The sequence below is a fragment of the Odocoileus virginianus genome, chromosome 32, assembly GCF_023699985.2.
Source record: "Odocoileus virginianus isolate 20LAN1187 ecotype Illinois chromosome 32, Ovbor_1.2, whole genome shotgun sequence".
Taxonomy (NCBI): domain Eukaryota; kingdom Metazoa; phylum Chordata; class Mammalia; order Artiodactyla; family Cervidae; genus Odocoileus; species Odocoileus virginianus.
In genome coordinates this window covers 30,305,485-30,328,067 of record NC_069705.1, presented here as the reverse complement: position 1 = coordinate 30,328,067, position 22,583 = coordinate 30,305,485, and the positions used below count along the sequence as shown (strand labels likewise).

The following is a 22,583-nucleotide window of genomic DNA, read 5'->3' as shown; positions in this document are numbered from 1 at the left end:
CAATGCAGGAGACTCGGGTTCGATCCCTGGGTCAGGAAGATCCCCTGAAGTAGGAAATGGCAACCCGCTCCAGTATTCCTGCCTGGGAAATCCCATGGACAGAGGAGCCTGGTGGGCTACAGTCCACGGGGTTGCAAAGTGTCCGACATGACTTAGCGACTAAACAACAGTGACTTCTTCTGGATCCAACGTACTTTAGGTTGGGTTTTATAAATGAAGTAAATCCTTCCAGTCAATATAGAAATGAAAAACCATGAGATGAGTAATAAAGGAATCCTGAAATCACATGTAAAGTCAGATACAAGTGTACATGTCATTCATTGTATGTTCAGAATTAAAGACAGTTAACTGTGTAAGGAACAGGAAAACCTAGATGGATCCGGACTGAAAATGGGACCCCACTGAGACCCTGACTCAATCTGAGAGAAAAACATGAGCAGACTGTGAAGCCTGAGCAAGTTGTTTTGACGTTAAAAATTTTAAAGAAGAGGTGATGAGGGGTGAGCAGAACAAGTTAATGAGCAGAGAGTCTAGGAGTGGACAGCATAGTTGAGCGCTCACTGTGTCCCGGGGACCACATAAAGCATTTCTTCTAACCCTAAGATGTATATTTTATCTCCTCTTCTTAGATGACTTACCCAAGGCTACAGAAAGATTTTAGAAGAGTGCTTGCCCAGGGTAATATAGTAGCAAGTGGTGAGGCTAGAGATCAAACACAGGCAAAATCTTTCCCTAGACAATGTTCTCAAACTTCAGTGAGCTTGTGAAGGCCCTGGAGGGATGTTAAGGCTGTGCCCATCCCCGACCCACACCCCTACCCCAGCCTCAATTCAGTAGGTCGAAGCTGGGGCTGGAACATGGGCTGCTGCTGCCCTGAGAACCCCTCTTTGAGAACCATTGTTGCAGACTTGTACTCTGCTTCCTCTGCAGGTTAATAATTATCAGGTGGAACTGCATACCAGACCCACCTGTGATTTCATTTAGGTGCTTACCCACGTGAGCAGCCTTTAGGAAGCGTGAGATTCAATATGGAGAAGGACTTTTAGTCCTGGAGAAACTAGAGCAATGGACAGTCTGTGAAAATAGAAATCTGATTTCTATTTTCTATATCTTATAGTGATTCTGATTGCAAGGACCTTTGTCTCAGGAGCAAGGTGCAAGCCCATTTACAGGCAGACCTCGAAGATATTATGGGTTCAGTTCCAAGACCACTCCATAAAACGAGTATGGCAATGAAGCAAGTCAGACGAGTATTTTTTTTCACAGTACTTATATTAAGAATTTATTTATTTTAATTGGAGGATAATTACTATACAATATTGTAATGATTTTTGCCATACATCAGTATGAATCGGCCATAGGTATGCATGTATCTTCTCCATCCTGAGCCTCCTTCCAACCTCCCTCCCCACCCCATCCTTCCAAGTTATCCCAGAGCACCAGCTTTGAGTGCCCTGCTTATAAAAGTTATGTTTCTGCTACACTGTAATCTATTAAGTGTGCAGTATATAGCTTTATGTCTAAAAAAAAGTACATACTTTAATTTCAAAATACAGTATTACAGAAAATGCCAAAACTACGACAATTGTAACATCAAAGATCACTGAGCACAGATCACCATAACAAATAGAGTAATGAAAAGGTTTGAAACATTGCGAGAATTATCCCAATGTGACAGAGAGAGATGCAGTGAGTCGATGCTGTTGGAAAAATGGCACCAATAGAGTTGCTCCTTGCCGGGTGACCACAAACCTTCCATTTATGAAAAATGCGATAAAGAGAAGTGCAATAAAACAAGATCCACCTGTATTCCTATAAAGTGAAACACAAAGTTGGTGTGGCACGGAGGTCACTTGTCACTGAATGCTCCATGTATGAAACTAGAGTACATTGAGGTTGGGGTGGAGAGGTGTTGGTTTTTGTTTTTTGCTAACAGATTGATTCCAAATCTTGGACAGGTAATAGGCTCTGGGTCAAATGCTCATTGTTCTGGAGAGAAGGAAGGCAGAGATAGGGGTAGGGGATCTCACGCACACAACCCCTCTCCTGGGTTATTGACGTGATCTGACGTGACCTTTGTATTCCTCTCTCTCAGTGGTGCTATCATATATACTGGGCATAATAGAAATTTAATAGTTGTTGACTACCTACCCAGTTAGTATTAGATGACTTAAACCTGAATGACTGTGAGAGGGGAAGGAGCAAAGGAAAGTGAAAACTGTCTTATACGCAGTTAAGTCTCGCTGTCCTAAATTTCTGGTTGTGAAACACATGCAAAGAGGAGTCAATAAAGTCTGCGTACTTGGTTGGTGTGGACCTGAAATGTGGTTATCAAAGCTGTGGAAAGTTGGAGCAAAGGTAAAATGTTACATTTTCAGTTTGTATTTAGCTAATAACTAATACATCTATGGCGAGAGCTGGCTTGCTTTCTTTAGGGTAGGAAGACATCATTACATTAGCATCAGAAAGCATTCAGGAAATTCTTCTCAGAACATGGCAACACCTTGGGTCTTATAGAAAGTCCAAAGACTTGGTTTCTCATTTGGGAGTTAAAATGGAGAGTTGCCCACACTTCAGTTCAATTCGGTTCAGTTCACTTAGCATCATCCAGCATTTATTGATTGCCTACTTATGTTTACAGGGGCTTTTGAGGTGGCTGAGCAGTAAAGAATCTGAATGGCAACCCACTCCATTTCAGTGTTCTTGCCGGGAGAATCCTATGGACAGAGGAGCCTGGCAGGCTACAGTCCACGGGGTCACAGAGAGCTGGACACGGCTGATCATACATGCGCTTACGTTTACACCAGGCACAGCCTTGGACTTGGTTTTGTGATAAATAAGTACAGGCCTTTGCAGGCTGGCGTACTTTAGGAAGACCATCTCAGAGTTCGCATGCATTGACTAATAAGCTTATAAAACATTACATTCAACCTGAAATAGCTAGGGAAAGTTGCTCAGTCATGTCTGACTCTTTGTGACCCCATGGATTATACAGTCCATGGGATTCTCCAGGCCAGAATACTGGAGTGGGTAGCCTTTCCCTTCTCCAGAGCATCTTCCCAACCCGGGGATCGAACCCAGGTCTCCCGCTCTACAGGCAGATTCTTTACCAGCTGAGCCACAAGGGAAGCCTACCTAAAAGGAGTGAGTAAACCTAAAACACCCAATTCACACCCTGGTTAAAATGCGAGTTATATGAATAAATGTTTTGGGTAAAATATTTTGAATGGGAATGGGTGGAGACACCATTTCAGAATACTTAAGCTGGTAATTTCTTTTTCTTTTTTTTTCCTATCTTTAAAGTAGTCAGGACTTTGTTTCCTCAGAGAATCTCCTAACTGAATTCTCAACACATTAAGCATTTCCTTAGCATGAAAGCAACGGGGCAGAAACTGGTAGTAGTGGTTCCCTTTGAATTAGCATTTTCCTGTGACAGTCAGCAGGGTGCTCCCATAACTGGTACAATTTGCTCACAAGGATCTATTTTTGCATGTGAAAATTAGCTATGCATTTTCTTGGCATCAGCAATTGGTGATATTTCAACTACCTGGTCAGAAGAAAAACTGGCAGATCTGCTTGCTCCTACAGACTAAGACAAAACAAGTTTTCCCCCGCAATCTCTGTATTACACCATGGCCCATTTGAGCTGTAAAACGCACTACTTGTTCAGTTTTTGTTATAACCTTCATAGAAGATGGAAAATGCACCCCAAACTGCTCTGCAATAAGATCATGGCTCGCCTGCCAGTTTGCAGTTTTATATACAACGTGTTATTGTCGTGAAGGTGAGGTTTATGGCGAGTGAGTCTCTGACAGTCTGTCACTTCACCTGAGTGCGGTAAAAGGGTCTGCAGATAGTCTGTGTTTGCAGCTACTGTAAATATTCCTCCATGAGTAACATCTTGGTAGCAAAATGTCTGAATTAACCAGCATTCCTTCTTTGCTGTTTTAAAAACCGAAGTTTGATTTCAAAGGGCATTACCTATTTTACTTGTGTGTCTTGGGGGAAAGAGGAGACAGCTGTTAAGATACTGAAAATATTTTCTTTTATTTTCTGTCTCGAAATTTTTTTTGTTTCACATTAGAGACCTTATGTAATGTTTAATGTTTCAATTTACTGTATGCATTTCAGTTTTCATATTTGTCATCTTGTTCCAATTTAATGAAAGCTTATTTGGCTATGGTTTTCATTGGAAAGCAGAACACACGTACAACTTTCAGCAATAATATATATTTTTCCCTTTCTTTGGATTTGAACAGGCTTCTAAAATTTTCTCTACTGAAATTCTGGCAGAGTTATTTCTTCAACATTTGGCTGAGGGTTTGGAATGTTTTAAACATTTGAAGTGACTGGGATCAATTACTGTAACCTAAAATGGGTAACCTTTAAGACACAAAGCTCATGTGTTTCTTAATCATCTCGTTTCCTGACATTTTTCTGTTTGTATATCGATAAAGCACTGTATGTTGGCTAAATAAGGCACATTTCATTTATTTCCAAGTACTGTTGATATTGTAAAGCTAGCATATTACATATAACATTAAAGTTATTTTTAAAATTTAACATCTTTGTGGATGAGAAAAATAAAATTCAGTAGATGGATAAACTTGTAACAATTTAGCAGTCTCACAAAGTATAATAAATAGCAAAGTCATGTATTTGAAGTGAATCTTAAAAAAATTCACAATACAAACATTTTTTAAGGGAGCTGTTTTTCTAATTAAGGGAGCTCCAAGCATTTTCAGATTCATTCTTACTAGCATTATTTCATTACTGAAAGTTTTTCTTTTTTCTGCCATAAAGTCACAGCTTCCTCTGAGAGTTGTTGACTTAGAAGGGGTTATACGGTAATATCCTGTTATTTCTATTTATCAGATTAATTTAGGACTCACATTGCACTTTCAAGGTAGACAGAAAGCAAGGCATTACCAGCTTCAAGATTTGACTTTTGATAAATATAAATGCGGAGCAGCTCTCTGCTGATGGTACGTAGTGAATGTGACCCATGACGGGCAGATGGCTGTAGCGATGGAGAGAAAAATTACAGCCAGAACATTCCTGCTTCTGCTCCAGTGGACTCAGAATACATTAACGGGGTCCTCTCTCAGCTTAGTTTTTTCCCTGATGATGGATTAGTGATAAACTCATATGCGAGTTATTCCAACGTTCCTTTGAGACCTTAGCTTTTCATGAATGAAAAGGTCATTTGTAAACGTTCTACATTCTTTCATTTCCCCCCCCTGCATGGAACCAGATTGCTTTGTGTAATTTTACATTACCATATTTTCTTTGAAATAGTAGCTCATAGTTCACTTTAAATGTCCTAATTATTTGGTTGGTGGTTTGAAGAAACTTGCTGTATAGTCAAGAAGTAAATAATATTTAGTAAAGAGAGAATTTTAAATTGAAATCATCCTATAAACTCCAAGCTCAGACTTTTCATGAGGCTGGAAGTCTCCTTGCTCATTTTGTCCTAAATGACTTTTGATTTAAGGCCAAACTTTGTACCAGATGTGTGGTATTTTATAATAATTACATGGTGCAAGCCTTCAATCATTTTCCACTGAGACCATTCAACATCTGTTTTATCAAAATGGTTTTCCATTTCTTTTTAGGACCACAGATGAATAAGAATATTAAGTGAGACATTGAGTCACACATTTTTTACTATATAATATTAATTTCTCTTGCACTTATCTTTTATAAATGACCACAGACCTCAAGACCTCTTTCAGTGACAAGCATAGCAGAGTTGGTTTCTCCGATATTTGGGGATTAATCTTTTCTTAATGTTCTTTATTCTTTATCCATTTCCTGATCTTTTATAGTTCCAAATGGAGATGAAAATATATCAAGGAAGAGATAAGGGAGTGAATGGGAACTCTATGGCATGCTCCATTTCCTGTTCCCACTTAGAGATGTTCCTTTATCTATTTACCAACTACTTCACTATTCCTATTTTCCTATTTTCCTTTCTTTTCTTGAAGTGTAGCTGCATTACAATGTTGTGTTAATTTCTGCTATCTAGCAAAATGGTTCTGTTATGCATATATATAAATATATATTCTTTTTCATATTCTTTTCCATGACGGTTTATCACAGGATATTGAATGTAGTACCCTGTTCTATACAGTAGGACCTGTTTATTTGTTCTCTATATAATAGTTTGCATCTGCTAACCCCAGACTCATAGTCCATCCTATCCCATCTGTGAGTCTATTTCAAGATAAGTTCATTTGTGTCCTGTTTTAGATTCCACATAGTAAGTGATGTCATATGGTGTTTGTCTTCTCTTTCTGACTTACTTCACTTGGTATGATCATCTCTAGGTCCATCCAAGTTGCAACGGCATTGTTTCATTCTTTTTATGGCCAAATAGTATTCCATTTTATATCCATGTTGCATCTTCTTTATCCATTCATCAGTCAATGGACATTACGTTGTTTCCACATCTTGATTTTTGTGAATAGTGCTACTAAGAATATAGGGGCGTATATATCCTTTTGACTTACACTAAAGCTCTTCTTATCTGTGCTAAACAAGGTTCACAGATATTGATTAACAAAGACAGTTGTCAGAGGTCATAAACAAAAGAGATGCCGGAACCGTGTAATGGTGTGGAACCCTGGTTCTCTTATACCTGTTAGCATCTCCTACCTTCCGTCAAGGGCAGTTCCAGGACTGCCCTTGGTTTAGGTGATGGGCCAGCCTCTAGCTCTGAACTTAGTAGCTGCTCCCTTCACTCGTTTTATTGAAATAACAAAACACAGGAATCCTTTCCTTTGCTAGTCTTGAGCATTTCATTAAAAACTATAGAGGGAAAGGCCTTTATTTTAATTGTTACTGGGCAAAATACCATCTTTACAGAAATGTGTACCCGATCAGGGTACAGTTTCTGTATACGGCTGCTCCACCTGCCTCCTAGCCTTGTAACTGGCTGCTCTTAGAGTAAAAACAGAGTTAGAGCAGCTCTTCAAAGCTTTGTGCTTTCACACTGATGTTAGTTCAGTAGTCTGCTTTCTGGGCCAACGTAGACATAACCAACCATAAAAATAAACATGTGCACATCCATGGCCCAAAATAAATCAAAGTGGACATAATGGAAATTTTCCAGTGAGCTTAGAAGAAAATTTAATATACTTCACCTCTTCAGGGGGGCATGAGGGAGTTGGTTTGGTTTTCATCGGAATTTTTATGTGGGTAAAACTTGCTGTTTGCTAGGATTTTCTTATCCCGCAATTATGGTGAACCTTTAAAGAAGTAGGAGAGAAATCACATCGATAAATTTTGGTAGGCCGAATGAGTGAGTGTTTCATAAGACAACTCAAATTTTGTGAACTGTATAATACTTGAATATCATTTTAAAGCATAAAACTTATTTAAGATATAACGTCTTCTTCAGTGGAAGGATTTTTTTAGTCATTTCTCTGACAAAGTCAACTTGAGAAGGAAAGAAAAGATAAAACTATGATGGAAATGTGTTTAGGTAGCAGAGCTGGGTTTTTTCTTAGATATCTTTGTTCACAGTTTAATTAGCTCAAAACATTTTTAGATTCTTTCTTTGGTCACTTACATATTTTGTGGCTAAAATAGGACTGAAGTGTCAGCCCGAGCATTTCCAAAGCTAGGCTGTTCAATATTCCTATCATTCAGATAGAGTTTGGCAAAGACGGCAGTTCAGTCAAGTGAAATATACTTAGAAGTCCTTAGGTTGATCAGTCAAGAATAAGATTTCTCCAGAAAGATACTATTACAAGACCGCAGTGACTATCCTTTCATAGTTCAAACAAACAGAGCATAAGTAATTATTTTGAAATATAATGATGGTACAGCTGTAACAATAAAAAGGTCTGTAATAAATAAAAGATTGTGCATCTGTTTTAGAAGACTTCTGACGTCTCTTCCTTGTAACTTGCCACAGGTATGATGCCCTTAACTTTGAGTATAAATACAAGAATAGCATATACCCCAGATTATGTGTCGTGTTGAAGAATTTTAGGCAGTTACAGGCATACTATCTGATGACTGGGAGAGTAAAAGAGGGTTGAGACATCAGATTAAGTTAAGTTTAAATAGTATCTGTTCTTCAGAGAAGATTAGTTTTCATCCACTGTTCTAGAAGTGATAGTAGGTCTTTGCTAAGATAGGCATGTTCTGACCCCCATGGGACCATAGGATACCTTTGCAAAGCAGGATGCAGTTTAATAGCAGGTTCTTTCTGTATTGCGATTATTTTCCTCATTTGGTAATAAAAATTTCAGCTTATCACTGTGCATCAGAAGTTACCAATTCATTTTGCAGTCACCATCAGCCTGATGTTTTTAAAACCCTAAAAATTTGCTTCCCTGTCTAGTTCAGTAAAATATGAATAGCCAGAACTCTTCCATTATTCAGCGCAGTAAGATGTCATGAGGCCGATTAAAGTTCTTAATAGTTTTTGAGTGTGTAACCTAAAAGCGAAAATCTATGGGTGGTGAGCAAAGAGTATTCAATCTACATCTTTCCCAAGGTCAGAAATATTATTTTGGAATATGAAAAACTACACCTGCAAAGTGAAGTCATTCATCACTTTAAGAAAAATAAATTTGAGTTTTTAATAGAAGCCAAATGAACTCAGACATGTAAGCCATCAATAAAGCTTGCCAGAATTTGAAGAGAATATCACGATGCAACTCTTTTTATGGATCAAGTACAAATGGAGCTGACAGTGTATGCCTAATCAGAGCGTGGAGAACTGGAAGCTGCAGAGACAGTATTTTCACTTTCTCGTGTTGACACCTCGTGTGCTCAGGCAGTGCAGTTGGGCTGATTAAAAATGTCAAGTCTGTGCTCGTGTGAAGCGCGTGCCTCCTAAAGAATTCTGAGTTCTAGAGACCCCAAACCGCAGCGTGTCGATAAAGCATGTTTATTAATTACTGTGTTCTATTATATTGCATTCAAACAAGATGACACTTAGGAAATCCCATCAGCGTAAGCCTATTGTGGGTATAAAGCCCCCATCAAGGGAGCCTGAGGCGTGTAACCACGTGCCGTGGGCTGAGGACAAGCGCAAGGTGAAGGCGCCTCATCCCTGACTGTCCTTGAACGTCTCCAACCTCAGGACTCACACTTTGCCATGGAAGGCAGGTCTCTTCCTAAATGGATTAGGGGGTGTCAGGAAGGCAGCTGAAAGGTGCTTTAAGGTGACACTCTGGTCTCGAACTTCTGGCCTGGCTTTTTGGTAGATGTTTGCGGAATCAAGGGGCTTCCAAAAGTGGCTCAGTGGTAAAGAATCAGCCTGCCAGTGCAGGAGATGCATGTTCCATCCCTGGATCGGGACGATCCCCTGGAGAAGGAAATGGCAACCCGCTCCAGTATTCTTGCCTGGAGAATCCCATGGACAGAGGAGCCTATCAGGTTAAGTTCAAGAGGTCACAAAGAGTCGGACACAACTTAGTCACTAAACAACAATGAAGAATCAAACCCAGCAGCCAGCCCTGAAAAAGGTGATGGGCATATTCCTCACTACTTCCCATCAAAAAGGGTCCCTCTGCCTGCATTCCCCTCTGACGTCACCTGGCCCCCCATAAGGTAAAACTGGCCCCCAGTCGCCCTCCTGGAGCCTTCCCCAGTCTTCCTCCCACACCTCACTTGGTTCCCTGGAGTGTCTCCTTTTATGCTCAGACTTGAGGTTGAATAGTTAAGGTGTCAGGAGCAGACCCAGCATCCTCACCTCCCTCCTCACCCTCCCCTTGGATCTTCATGTTTCTGGAAGTCGCGTGATTAGCAGGGATACAGTGAAAGCATGTTGAGTTCATGGTACCATGCAGGACACCTAATGTGATGGCAAAGGAAAAAGCACCCCCCCACACACGCACACACAAGGAACTTGACACATGCCAGAGGTGGAAGCTGTCCTAGGTCGTGATTATCGCTCCTCAGTTTCTTCACCTGTAAACATTTTCAAATCTTTAATAAGGACCACTCTTACTCTTAAAGTGATGCTTTCATGGTTACTTGCTCTTGTTTTCTGAATATCAGATGCTCTGTAACTTCCTTAAGAGCCTGTGGAAGCAAGAATGTCAGATGGTGTTTCAATATTAAAAAGTAAATTTGCAAAAGCACGTTTTAATTTTTGCCTCCATTTTCACTAACAAAAATAGACTGAAATGATGTTTGATTAATTACGTTTCAGATCTTTAATTCCCATTCTGTACGTGACAAGATTTGCCATTATTAAAATTTTAGGACAAAGGAAGGCAATGAAACAAACTTATATATACAGTGCGAAGCAAAAGAACAGTCACCTTTACATCAAGAATGCTGTTTGCTTTCATTCCATTTGTACTGATTAGAATTATAAAGAGGTGATTTGAAGAACTTTCTGGCCACTGTGTAACTGTAAAATAAGAGGATTGGTTTTTGATGTGTGGCGTCTGGAAGTCAGTTTTATTGCTTTATACTCATTCCCTGAATATTTCAATCTAGTTCTGGTGGGCAGAGTTCAAACATAAAAACCAATCTCACATGAAATAAATTCAATAATATAAGAAGGAATAAACTTTTGTTTATCAATTTAGAAAACTAATGTTTTTACTTCTAGGTGGGGTCTTAACCATTTAGGTTGAATTTTAATACAGCCAAGATCTACTCATTTAAAGATAAATAGATATCCTCAGGGTCAGCTCCCTCATTTCACAGCAACTAAATTTATCAAAATATGTCAAAATAATGTATTATAGGTAAGAGTGACCCTCGAAACCTCCATGAAGAAAAGCTAGTAGTAAGTAGTTCCGATCTTTTAAATAATGTCATTCCAACAGGAAAGGAAATGTCACATTGTTACTTTTTATGACATTGTAACCTGAATGACGTGGGTGTTAGGACCTGGGACCTTAAGCCTTTATTGAGTGAATGAGGGAGTGAATGTTGTTATATACTGACCTTCAATAAGAAGAAAAACTTGGGGCTGAACATATTAAAGCTATAAAGAATGACTCTGAATTTTAAAAGTCTCAATAATGAAATTGACATTTGTTCAAAATATATTGCATCATTTAAAAAAGACATCCCATTAGATCGTTAGCAAATGACCTGGTTTTCCTTAATACCTTTGCTAAGGTAATTCAGTCTTCAGTCCCAGATCCTCCTTGTATACACTAATAATACTATGTATAAAATTGATAACTAATAAGAACCTACTGTGTAGCACTGGGAACTCCACTCAATGCTCTGTGGTAAACTAAATGGGCAGGAAATCCGAAAAGGGGGATGTATGTAAACATATAGCTGATTCACTTTGCTGGTACAGCAAAATAACACAACATGGTCAAGCAACTACACTCCAATTAAAAATTAATTAAAAAATATTATTAGCAAGCACTGGAATGGCAATGCCAAAGCATTAAAAATCCCTTTCAGAATTGATGTACACAAAATTGTTACAAGTAACCTTGACATTTTTTCAAGCATTTTTGGCAAACTCCTGCCCATTTTTATAAACCTGAACTACTGAGTACAAATGTGCCTTTCATTTCTTTCTTCAGAGATGAGCTCACCTTGAATGTTGGCTCTCTATCTTTTTAAGAGTCATCTAGAAGTATAATCATAAACTCACCATGGGAAAAAAAACAACCAGGGCAGTAAGCTAATACCCCGGTGTGCAGTGGGAGAGATATTGACCAGAGAGTTTCTTTTTTCAGATCCTCTTGTTAGTAAATCATTAAGAATAGAGATAAGTATTAACTTAGTTGTATTTAAATCTTTTCTCCCAGATTCCTCAAAAAAAAAAAAAAAAGACACCGATTTATCAACCATTCCTCCCTGAACTCCTTGCATGCAAATGCCTTAATAGACATTTCCTTCTGTGACAATAAAAGCTAAATAAAATGCAGGCAGAAATATATTGGATTCCTGGAAAATGGGGTAAGGGTTGGAAAACTGACTGACTGGAAAGATCATGTTCTTCCAGAGAAAACCTTAGGATCAATTGCAAATATTTATTTTCTGTGGACTAGCCTGGTGCTGGTGGTTTAGTCATTCAGTTGTGTCCCACTGTTTGTGACCCCGTGGACTGTAGCCCACCAGGCTCCTCTGTCCATGGGATTCTCCAGGCAAGAATACCGGAGTGGGTTGCCATTTCCTCCTGCAGGCGATCTTCTGGACCCAGGGATAAAGCCCGTGACTCTGTTATTGCAGGTGGATTCTTTACCAACTTAGCCACCAGGGAAGCCCTTCTGTGAACTGAAAGGGCTCCGATCTTGAAAAGGAGAAAATAAAAAGAACTCTTGACTTGAGTGTGCTACAGATGTGGGACAGCAAGGAATTGGAGATAAGGCCACGAGCTATGGGTTGGTTAGCATCACCAAACACTATGGCTCTTTTTTAAAAATCAAATTGAACTTGCCCAGTTGAAAAGTCTAAAATAAAAAGTCATCTTTTATATTGCACTCTTTTCCCATTAAAGTTCAGTGGATTCAGTGTGGGTGAAATAGAATTTATGCATCCATTCAGGAAGCATTCTTCTTCAAGAAACCAGGTCTTATGGCCAGTGTTATTCATGATGAAATACTCACCAGAGGATCACTTGAGGTGGTCTGTGGGTCTTTCAGCAACCTCTTTCCTGTTAAGTTAGCAGAATGGGCATTATTTAAAGATGGGAAACCTCAGGCTTGGTTTCCCAGATAACCGGGGCCAGTCAAGGATTCAGATAACCATGGCGGGCAAAGGTTTCAAATTACTTGCTTCGTCTGTGCTATGACACTCTGACAAATGAGGTAAACACCCCAGATGAGGGAAAGAATAACTGAAGAGTCAGGGCAAATACATGCGACTCCTAGCGACATCCACTTTCAGCATTGCAGGGAGGTTTCTAGAGACCCTTTCTCATCAGGGAAGGGCCACGCCAGATTGCCCCAGTGGACATTTTTGGTCTTGCCTCCCAGCCACAAAGCAGGTGTTTATCTGATTGGGGCAGCTGGCATCTCTCTGGCAGCAGGGTCCTAGGAAGATAAAATGCCATAACTCTGTTATATCACAATTTCTATGAGAAATACAGTTCCTATTCCAGTTTGAGTTACAAGGTGGCATGTTTCCTTTCATCCCAGCAGCCTGAGCAAAGGCCCCCTGGTCTCATATTAAGTGAACTAGCCCCATGAGCTCTGATGCAGTTTTCGCTTCTGGGCACAGACCCAGTGCCAGAGCTGGGTGTTCCCCAACACAGATAATGGCACCCTTCCCACAGTTACACTGCTGTGGGCTCTCCCCCCACCCTCCTCCCGCCACTTCTAGTCCTTCAGGACTGGATGATAAGGGCCCTACACCTTATGTCCACTCCTGTGGGTTATTTGTCCGATAGACGTTAACCTGCAGAGAGCTTGTTTGTCTTATATACTTAAATCCATCCTGAGGACCATACCTTAGTGATATGAGCACACCAAAAAAGCACATTTTCTTTGGGTATTGCTGCTGCTAAGTCACTTCAGTCATGTCCAACTCTTACGACTCCCATGACCTGCAGCCTACCAGGCTCCTCCATCCATGGGATTTTCCAGGCAAGAGTACTGGAGTGGGGTGCCATTGCCTTCTCCCCTGGGTATTGGCAGGTCTTCAAAAAAGTCTGTATGATTACCATATTGCAAGGGTATGCTAAGTTGCTTCAGTCGAGTACAACTCTTTGCAACCCCATGGACTGCAGCCCACTAGGCCCCTCCGTCCATGGGATTCTCCAGGCAAGAATACTGGAGTGGGTTGCCATGCCCTCCTCCAGGGGATCTTCCTGATCCAGGGATCAAACTTGTGTCTCTAACATCTCCTGCATTGGCAGGCAGGTTCTTTACCACTCGCACCACGTGGGAGGCCCATGATTACTGGATTACATTTTATAATTTTAAGTTCACAAGGATCATGTCCTTCTATTCAAAATCCCGACAAAACAAAAACAATGTCTAATACAGAACATGAAAGATATGCTGGGGAAATGTCAGTAATAAAGACGACGATTATGATGATGTAGTCATGTGTATAATCACTCATCAGGCGACACTCTGATTTTCTTGTTCTGGAAATGGTATAGCACACTCAGAAAGACTTTTAACCCCGCAGTGTGTGTAGTCTTGACAGTTCTCATATCTGGATGTCACAGTAGGTATGAGAGAAGGCCATGGAACCTTAAGATGCAAGAGTCAGCTTCCCCTCTGTCTTTAGAGAAGCACAGTAATTCTCTTTGCTGGGCCTCGCTAATGATTCATTCTCAGCTAATTTTTTTTAATGGTGTTTTTTTTTCCCCATGTAAAATAATTTTGTGATTCTGCAGTTACAACACATTGCTATAATTAATGGGACTTGCTTTCTACTTGGATGCTCAAGAAGCCTCAATGCCACATGGAAATTAAGAAGCGGTGAGGCGGGGCTAACAGCAGAGCAAGGACAAAGATGAGAAATTGTCTTCAAACTGAGGACTACAAACGGCGAGCACATGAACAAAAAGAAAAAAAAGAAAAGTTTTTTCCCAGGTTATGGAAATATTTGGGCAGAAGCGTCGCCCTTTAGTTTTGATTTACCATATTGCATTGCTAATGGGAGAGATGAAAGCATTTTTTTTTCATTCACTGTATTTGAACTAAGTATATTTTGAATATTTTCTCCTTTTTTTCCCCTCAAGATGCATTCTCCTTGTCCATTAATGTGCATGGGAGAAGCATTTGTTATCATTTTTCATTATTTGACTCACGTTTCTTCCCCTGTCACTGCTTCAGTGTGCTTTAAGGGAGGTCTCGGAGAGAGTTCAAACCAGGCATTACCCTGCTGTGACACCCCATCAGCTGTGATGGTTTGATACGTGGACTTATGCCTAAGCCCTGCCCAGTGGTCAAGGGCAGTTATCTAAAGCCTGTCCTGATAGCTCTCTTCACTTCTGAGCTTTGAGATGGCTTGAACTTGTCTCTTGGTGGTAACTAGCAAGAGAATGCTTTTTGCATGCCTTCTTGCTTTTAAGATGCTTCCTGAAGGGCTTTGGATGACAAGTGTTTCCTGTCGAGTATCTGAAGTTGCTGGTTGTGTTCAAAGCCTTCACTGTTCCTCCTGGGATCACAGGAGAGAACCTGGGAGAGTCTCAGAAGCAGGATCTGACAACTAGGAGGTTGTTGGAGAGGCACTGATTCTTTAGACTTGTTTGCAGAAAACGGGCTCAAGTGCAGTTAAAAATGCAAACTCCTGGGCTCCCAACCTCAGATATTCCCACATGGTAAATCTGGAGAGAGGCCCAAGTATGTGCATTTTTAAATGAGGGTTTCAGATGAGTCTAATTCAAGTACTCTGGGGTGCTTGGCTTAGCTGTTGGGGTAGAGGACGTACCAGGGAGCTGTCTCTTCTCCTAAACTGAGATTCCAAGAGAAGATGTCATCCCTTGGGTGTGTTTGCTCATAGGCTGGCGATGTAGTTCAGAAAACAATGAAGATTCCCTGTGAACATGGCATCGTGTGCTTACACATTCATCTCCACCCTGTCCGCACACAGACATCCCCTCCCTCCCTCCTTGGTTCTAAATACCAAAGCTGATAGACAAGATATTAAAGTAATAGAAAAAAAACAAGATAAATATCTCTGTGGCTGAAAAATGAAACAGAAATATACCAGTTAAGTGAAGCGGAAGTGAGGACCTACTGAAGTTTGTTAGGAAAGCAGTCAGGAGCAGGCAGGAATCTGTCTCCGGCTGGATGCCCAGGGCTAACAGTGATCCATCAAAGGCTTGGACCTGAGCCAGTCTCTGAGCTTGAAACCAGGGACTGCAGAGTAGCAAAAGGAAGCTGGGGAAAAAGGTCTCCCTAGAAAACTGAGTATGGGACATGGTCGGATGAAGCAGACTCAGCCTGCTAGCCAAGACCTGAGCCCGCATGCTCCCTGACTTGGAGTTTGGATGTGTAATATTCCCAGCTTTGTGACAGAACAAGAGCTCCTAGCTACTGATCTGATTCTGGACTGGGCTTATGGGGGGCTGGGTGAAGGCAGCAAAACACTTCAAAACAGGGAGATATGAATGAAGAAAGAATATATATGGAATACTATTCAAAATGAATATGCAAATCAAAATCCAAAAATAGATAAGTAACATTAATGCTAAGCAAGTCAGTAAAAACAGTGTTTGGGAGATGAATTTACTGCACCTGAAGTAAAAATAATTAGTTTTAAATAAGCATGTTAGTTATCCTCAAAGTGATGAGGAAGGGATAGCATTCGTAAAGAATAAGAAACTATGAAAACAAATTCGACAGAGGAGAGCAAAGTATGTGGAAAAAGTACTGTTAAAAATTCTGAAAAGTATGGTCCAAAAAAACATAATAAGTAAATCTCTAAATTCAACATAGTTGGAGAAAAATAGGGGACTGGAAGTTAGGCTTAAGAAATTCAAAGAGAGAATAAAGAAATAGAGATTGAAAAAAATATGAATGAACAAATAAAAAATATGGAGAATAAAATAATTGCCTACAACTTACAGGTTTGGAGAATATCAGAAAGAGAAAGAAATAGAGAAAAGCAGCCTTCAAAGGGATTAGAACTAAGGATTTTCCAGAACTGAAGGATGACATGTGCAGAACAGGGGAAAAGATACTTTTGCCAAGAAAATTTGAAATGTTAAGAATAGAGAGAAAAATGCTAAAGTAACCTGAGAGAACAGATTACCTCCAGAGAATCACCTCTCAAACAGAAGTCTTCTAAGAGTATAAACAGAAAACAGAAGATTTTTTTTTCAAAATGCTTTTGACGTGCAGAGGAAAAATAAGTGATTTCTATTCCCAACTAAACTGTCATTCAGTGTTTCATTTAAGCTCCTAATGGAAGGAGGTAAATAATCACTCATTTAATAAACACTTTGAAGTGTAGATCCAAGACAGTTTCTGTCCTTGGAGGAGCTTTCAACCAACATGAGGACTCAATCCTGTCAACACTAATTATAGTAAATCTCTTAAATCAAGAGGCCATAATATCAATGAGAACATAACTTAATCCAGTAGCACAAAATTGTCCTAAGCTTGGAATATATTGGCATAGTGAGACAGTTATAGAAGTTGTAAGATCATAGTTGAAGATTATGTTCATTATCTTATATAATATATTCCTTCGTGAGTTTAGTTCCTGGAAAAATTTATTCTTGCCAATAAATTTGATTTCTTCTTTCAGCAAGTGGAAACTATGTAACTTAACATTTTCATTTATGTTATAGTTGCTAAGAAACTACAGTCAAATTTTTGTGCCTATTTGTGGTGATTGGACTTTTTTTGATATCAGATCAGACCAAACCGGGGTTTATTTCCCTAATAGTTCATGCTCTCTGCTCCTGGTTGTTCTGTCAAAATTTATCCCTATTATGGATGTTGCTTAATTTTGTAAAGTCCTTGAAAACTGTTCAGAAATGTATACCAACATTAATTTCTTTTAAAAGAATAGTTAAGTGAAATCAACCATTTTTATAACCAATATGGAAAAATACTATGGTTTAAGAAAAATTAGTTTTTTTAACAATCTAGTTATTTTATGATGTGTCTGCATGAGAAAAGACAAATGAGCTTTCTTTTTTAAAAGCATGAACTACATTTCCAAAATCTACCTTAGCCCTTTGGGTTTGAAGTAACTCTTTAAAATAGGAATTCTGATTCTGCACTTGCCTAGAAATGTGGTTCACTCAGAACATGTATAATACTGAACTAACCTGAAGAAATGTGCAAAATAAATCCTTATAAAATTTCCCAGAGAATTATTATTATGGGACTGTGTAAACGCTTTGCTGTTGGAACTTCCCTGGCGTCCAGTAGTTAAGACTCTGCACTTTCAATTCAGGGCGCACAGGTTCTATCCCTAGCTGAGGAGATAAGATCCCACATGCAGTGCAGTGAGATAAATAGATTAAAAAAAAACTTTGCTGTTTACATCATATATGAAATAATTGTTCAGAACACACATAGATAGAAACCAAAATCACTTAGAAGAGAGAAAGGTACAAAATAGATATCCGCTTTGCATTTATTTTTTAAAAATTTACTATTACTATAACTGAAAGATTAAAACAATTTTCAGCTTTCCAGTGATTTCGTTTGTGCCATTTCACTAGATCTCAACCTTTGATGTTGGCTAAACCAGTGGATAATTTTCTTGTTTTGAATACTAATTGATGGCACACTATTTCATCGACATACTATTTCAAAATATTTAAATATCTGTTAAGTCCATTTTTTCCATAAGCCTATGGATTTCAGCTGGATCTTTCACAGGAGAGAGAAGGAAGGCCAACTTTTCCTTGCTTCTGTAACTGTATTTTCTGACCAGAAAGATTTTCAAGCCTCATGGCATATTTGAATGGTCTCATCATTCTGTCACTGTTGTCTTTGATTCCAAAAGAGAATGTAGCATTTCAAATGTCGGAAATGTGCTATAGATTTTTTGGCAGCAGAAGGGAAGTCAGTTTAACTTTCGTGTCTTTAAGAAATATATAATGTTATAACCAAAATTAGTACTCTGAAATTAGTTTGCTCTGAAATTGGAAAGAACTAATATACATCTATTATGTTATACATGAACCCTTTGACTGGGAGCCAGGTTTGAACATTTCTTTTTACTAGAAATCGACTTTCATATATTCATTTATTCACTTGGCATGAAAAGAGAAACAGGCAAAGATGGAGCAAAAAAGTTGCATATAGAAATGTTAAGTTAATATAAAGTAAGGTTCATTAGAAGAGAGGTATCATTTACCTGTTTGCATATATGACAGTGAATAAACAGCTGTGTGCAAGTATTTTAATTATCCTAAGTTGCCAATCTATCTCAAAACAGAAAAACTTAAAATATATCAACATAAAATAAATGCTTATTAAAATTTTAAACAATGATCTCGAAGTGAAAATTGACCTAATTTAAATATAGAATTTTTTTAGTCATGATCTGATATGCTTTTTTTTTTCTTATTCACATCATAAAGTGCACTTATACTAAGCTACTTATAGTCATTTAAAAGGAGTTGTTTGGCATGCTTGTCATCCTGAGACACCTTATAATAAATCCAATCCCCACCTCCCCAACATACCATATGTTTAATTAATTAAAAATAAAACTTTTAACCAACTTGTAAAAGCACCAAGAAATTGTCTCAAGTAAAAAGCACCTGGAGCCTATATTTTAGAATCCCTACGGTTAGTTGCTATAATATTGGTGAAAATTTGAATATTATAGGAAATAAGTAGTCTTAATGCACACCCCAGGAGAAATTGCTTTTCTCTCACTGGTGTCTCTTTTCAAATATCTATAATGCCTTTTTATTTTCAACAGCTGCTTAATATGTTACATAAGTTAAAGTGTGGTGAAGCTTAGTCATATAAAACCTTTTGAGACATCAAGAAATGTGATATTTCTGACCAGCTGCAAAAATGGTAACTTCTTAGGAAAATAAAAAAAATGAGCATCATAAAACAAAAAGTAGGCAGGGAGCATATTAATCTTTTCCTTCCTTGTATTTTCTCTCTCATATTGCTTTCTGTCTTTTAAACCTCTAACAGAGCTCTAACCTTTAAAAGTTCTTCGAATCAAGCAATTTTTCATGATCTGCTGTCTCCTGATTGTTTTTATTTCAGTTTAACATTTCTTCTGATACACTACATTTTTTCAAGGTATTTATGAGATTTTATTCCTGAGTTCAGCTGAGGTTAATAACTCATGACTTAAATCAGGTCATATGCATGTGACTTTTCTGAGGGTCGCAAGTGATTTCCCAACGTAACTGTAATAATATTATTCCTCGATAGAATTTGTTTTAAGATAATAAATCTGTCTATACAGTTATACAAACCATACCCTAATAAGTGGTCTTACCTATTAATGACATGGAAATGATCTTACTGATTGAAAAAACAATCTAAGCCTGCAATGCACGGTCTTTTCTGGTGTCTTACAGAGTCTTTACAGCAGCTTTACAAATTCTCACAGTAATGTCTACATTACTGTCTGCGTCCTTTCTGTGTCTTCATCCTGATTGTGTCACTCAGTATGTTGTGAGTAAATATGAATAACAAAATACTTAATTCTAAGGTAGTGAATATCCATTTCCAATCTAATATGCAGAGTGGAAAACAATAATAGGGAATAAATCTTCAATTTTGTTTCTCATTGATCTGTGCTGTGTAAGATTTGAATGTTTATTAGTTTCTCAATAATCAAATATAAGAATCATTATCACCAATGCAAAAAATTATCCAACCCTGTTACTTTTTGAACAATATACCCCTATCTTGCATATTCTTTTACATTTTGCTTGCATTCATATTTTATGGGTTGCTAACATCAACGTGTAGAACAATGATAGAAAAAGTATTCATAAAATATTGTCTCCTATAGCTAAAATAGTCAATGCCAGAAATGACTTATTACCCAATAAAAGCTTAAAAATCACTTTGAGGGGGGAAATAAGTATTACATTGGCATATTCAAGTGTCAAGAAGTAAAGACAAAAATAAGTATCAGGACAAAAAAAGATTTATATTTTTCTAAATGATAGTTATATTTCATGTGAATTTGGCAGAGTTAAAAATCCATGTTCTTAGGACAGAGCCAAAAACAAAAAAGAGAAAAAGCCAAGAAGAGTCCATCATTTTGATGATTTATGTTTCTAACATACTCTTCAAAAATATTGATGATCAAGGACATTTTTCATGTTTTAACTAAATGTTTGGTATCTACACATCTCTCCAAAAGGAAGATTTACATTTCAAAATTTGAATTTATACATAAAGACATGTTACAGGTATATGGTTTTTTAATATCCCTAATTTTGAAAAAAAAAAACCTCTAATTTGGCCTTAAATTAAAATATAAAATGAATTATTATTATATTATTATTTCCAAAGTATTTATCTCTGTAGGTGCTCTATGATTTGCCTTGGGAACAAATGTTTTTGAAAATATTGGGGAACAAAGAAAATCAGGCCAGAAAAGTAGAATATTTCAACCGAAAGGTATAGTGTGTCGGATTGCAGTGGACAGCAATGTTGCTGGAGAAGCCGGACAGTCCTGTTAGGTATGGCTTCACTTTTATTTTCAGATAACAAGTCAAGAAAACAAGTCAGAAATAGAGAACGCATAGAGCAGGTTCTCCAGGAGCAACGTCTGTTTAACTGTAGAATTCATAATGTGCTTTACTTATTTGGAAAGAGGGTTTCTGGGTCTGCTAGGGGTTCACAGACACAGAACTGGGACCCGTAGGGAGATTCAGGAACCAGGGACGTAAGAACTGAAAGGAGGAAATCTGAGACAAGCCCTTAGAGTGATGTGACTGGCTCCTCTCTTCTGAATCACATCCTGCCTTTGGGGTTATGCACGAAAGTCACAGGAGATTATATATAGAAGACATAGAAGTCACACGGAGATTATATATAGAATAGTTTTGGAGAATTAATCTTCAGATCAATGCTGACAATTCTGAGTTGCCAGGACCTTCTGTTTATTTATTCATTTAAAGATTTTAATTATTAATCACCATAACAAGTGCTTCCTGAGTGTATTATGCTGGCTCTTTGCTAAATGTACTTTACTCATGATCTTATTTAACTTTTTATATAAACCCTATAAAGTAAATCCTATTATTATCCCCATTTTTCAGATGAGGAAACTGAGGTTAAGAAAAGTTAAGAAATGTGTCTGATTGTATCCAGTGGGATTTGAGCAAATCTCTCTGATTTTTATAATGTTGCCCAGTTCGCAGGCAACCTTATATTTTGAATGAATTTCTGACTCTCACAAATATAGATGTGTTTTAAGAGGCAAATATTGTGCAGTTCTAAGGTGGATGAAGTCTTGCTTTAAATTAATCTATTTGTAGTTACAAAATGAATTAATGCTGAACAATTGACTTGGCTCAAGCACTGTCACTTGGATTACTACATGATTGGTCCCAGTTACCCACAGAGAATAATCTATTGTGCATCTCTCTCTTTCTGTCTCTCTCTCAAACACACACACACACACACACACACACACACACATCCACATACTGTACTATCCTGGTGAAGATTTACTATTCCCACATCTGGCCAATAATTTGAGAGGTATGGCCTCTGGGATTCTTCTGTGAAATGATGAGTTTTGTCTGGAAGTTTCTAGAGCCCTTATAAAATTTAAAAGTGGAGCATAGGTACAGTTGTTCATAGAAATTAAAGGAAAATTTTAGTTTAACTATGGCCTCTTTGGAGGCAAAACCTTTTGAATATGATTGTATATTGTGAACATTCATGTTAGGATTGATAAATGGATATATACCAAACTGTAGGCGTGTCTAAAGTAATGTTTGTTATAAAGATATTCTAGGTTGGAGCTATGATAGCAAACCAATAATAAATCAACAGTTTGGAATTCTGGATTTTATTTAACTCCCTTAGAAGTCATACCTCCACATAGAGAGGCAAGTTTTCTTATGTCCTATGTACGTCTCCATTTTGGAAGCCACTCGCTTCTAGCATATACATTGTCTGGATGACCAGGAGTTGACAGAAGTGCAAGGGAAAAAGGTTGAGTACTGTAGAAATAAATCTAGTTCTTCCAGGGACTAGCGAGGTTTCATCACT

General features: G+C 38.2%; 1 protein-coding gene and 1 long non-coding RNA gene across 8 annotated transcripts in view; one reads left to right on the top strand and one right to left on the bottom strand.

Annotated features, from left to right (window-relative positions):
• TENM3 (teneurin transmembrane protein 3) overlaps positions 1-22,583 on the top strand; it is a 991,614-nt gene that overhangs the window by 618,944 nt on the left and 350,087 nt on the right. The gene's annotated exons all lie outside the window — the stretch shown is intronic.
• On the bottom strand, positions 8,937-15,884 carry LOC110125463 (uncharacterized). Of its 2 annotated transcripts, none has more exons than XR_002310078.2 (3): positions 15,613-15,884; positions 12,555-12,601; positions 8,937-10,044 (listed from the first exon to the last, which is right to left on the bottom strand). It is a non-coding gene; the product is annotated as an uncharacterized lncRNA (long non-coding RNA). The 2 variants fall into 2 exon arrangements; XR_002310079.2 differs by lacking the exon at positions 8,937-10,044 and adding an exon at positions 10,275-10,378.